The sequence below is a fragment of the Delphinapterus leucas genome, chromosome 2, assembly GCF_059928025.1.
Source record: "Delphinapterus leucas isolate spDelLeu-1000000601 "Yukka" chromosome 2, BTC_Dleu_Yukka2, whole genome shotgun sequence".
Lineage (NCBI taxonomy): Eukaryota > Metazoa > Chordata > Mammalia > Artiodactyla > Monodontidae > Delphinapterus > Delphinapterus leucas.
In genome coordinates, this window is record NC_143130.1 from 40,915,233 (window position 1) to 40,917,755 (window position 2,523).

Genomic DNA, 2,523 nt, shown 5'->3' on the forward strand with positions numbered 1-2,523 from the left:
CATGGGCAAAAAATGACATCTCATTGTTTTGAAATTGCATTTCCTGAATACAGCTAAGGTGGAACATCTCTTCATGCAATGGTTGGCCTTTTTTTTTTTTTTTTTTTCCGGTACACGGGCCTCTCACTGCCGTGGCCGCGCAGGCTCAGCGGCCATGGCTTACGGGCCCAGCCGCTCTGCGGCATGTGGGATCTTCCCAGACCGGGGCACGAACCCGTGACCCCTGTCGGCAGGCGGACTCTCAACCACTGCGCCACCAGGGAAGCCCTGACTGGCCTTTTCTATTTCCTCTTCTGTGAGTTTTTGCCAGTTTTCAATTAAAAAATCACCTTGTAGGAACTTTTTAAACATTATCGATATTAATTCTTTGTTGTATGTGTTGCAAATATTATAATCCCATGTAATAATCATCTTTTGCCATACAGAAGTTTGTATATGCTTAAATGATTTTTAACTCCTTATTACAGGAATTTGAAAACATACTCAAAAGTAATGAGAACGATATAAGGAACTCCCAGTGTACCTACCTCTGAGCTCCAACAGTGATCAAGATAAGGCTAATTTTTCCCCCAGTATGAAGTTTTCCTATTGACGTTGCTTGTGGTGGTTTGTTTTGCAGAAAAAAAAAATTTTTTTGGAGTCAAATTTATCAGTCTTTTCTTTTGAGGCTTCAGGTTTTGTATAATATTTATAAAGGACTTCCCCACTCTGGGATTTAAAAAAAAATTCTCCCATGGTTTCATTCAGTAGTTATAAAACATGATTTGTTTTTCATGGTGGGATAATATTTCATTACATGGGAAGACCATAATTTACTCAACCAATCACCTATAGCTGCATATTTGGGCTATTTCTGATTTTTCCTGAATTATAAATAATACAAGGCAGTAAAAGCCTTGTCCATGAATATTCTAGTTCATCAGGCTAAATTCCTGAAAGTGAACTTCGTTTCCATCCCCAAACTGCTCTCCAGAAAGTCGGGCTGCATTTCTGCCACAGTGGCTTGTGTATTACTCTCAAAATGCCCTCAGAGCCTAAAGCAGAAAGGCAGGGACCCAGAATGGAAGATTCTCTCCTGGCCTGATTGAGCCTTTCTTTGACTTGTCAGCCATAGAGAGGATTATGTCAAATATGCTAGAGGAGGGGGCCAGGCAGCATGAGACTGGAGGCCCAGAGTAGCTGCTAGGGTATCACTCAGAGCCAACTTTTACTTTACATACAATTCTATACTCCAGTAAACTTGTGACCTGTCTTTTCAGAGCACAGGAACAAATGAGAAAGGGGAAGCAAGGCTGCTACTAAGAGCACCCTAGCCCACTTGTGCTGTTTCTAAAGGAAGAGAAAGTGCATGTCAGTCAAAAAGCAACCACTTTGGACCATGGTGATGCAGTGCTAAACTGTCCCACAGATCCCAGTAATGGATGCGGGAGAGTCAATTAGACTGGGTGATCTCAAAATTTGCTTCTAAACCTGAGATTCTGGAAGGTATCTTGAACTTTATGGTAGGCAGAGTAATGCCCCCTCCCTGAAGATGCCCTTGTCCTAATCCCTGGATTCTGTGAAGATGCTTTGCTATGTGGCAAAGAGTAATTAAAATTGCTATCAGCTAACCTTAAAATAGGGAGATTATCTTGGATTATCAGGGTGGACACAATGTAATCACAAGGATCCTTAAAAGCAGATGCAGGAGGCCAAAGAAGAGTTAATGTCAGAGTGATACAATGTCAGAAAGACTGGATAGGCCACTGCTGGCTTTGAAAATGGTAGGGGACCACAAGCCAAGGAATGTGGGCAGCCAGAAAAGGCAAAGAAATGGATGTTCTGTAGAGCCTCTAGAAGGAAGCCCTGTGGACACCCTTGAATATAGCCTAGTGAGATCCATCTTGGACCTGACTTAACAACACTGTAAGATAATAAGCGCGTTGTTTTAAGTTTGTGTTAATTTGTTACAGCAGCCATAGGAAGGGAATACAAATATCATCTGGTACTGCCCAGTAAAAAAGATACCCAGAGAAGAGGAGTGCCCTGCCCCTGGCTGCACAGCCTCTAGAAGCAACATACTCCTGGCTCTGGTCTTTTTTTTTTTTTTGCTAGGTCCTGCTGCATCTCTGCCTTCTTAATGATGAGCCCCAGGTATCACAAAAGTTAAATTCTATGCTGCCGACATTCAATTATCGGGAACAGCCATCTCCGGGGGATGCCCAGTTTATTTTTTTGAATGAGTGGGGCTCCCCCCACCCCCCGCGCCCCAACTCGAAGGGCGAGGCTTTGTGTCCCTCCCCCAAGGGCAGATGCTGTCCAGATGGGGGGGGCGGGGCCCTGGGGCTCCGGCCACAGCGGGGCTGGGGGGCGTAGTGGGGTGGGGTGTGGAAGCGGGAGACCTGGAACCGAAGAGCAATTCCAGGGCCTGCGGGCCGGCCGTTGTTGGACCGGCTCCCTATCTGGGGTGCTCCTGGGAGGCTGCGGGCAGGCGGGGGAGGAATCCGGGCGGAGCTGCGGGGGGGGGCAGAGGTTAACCCGGGA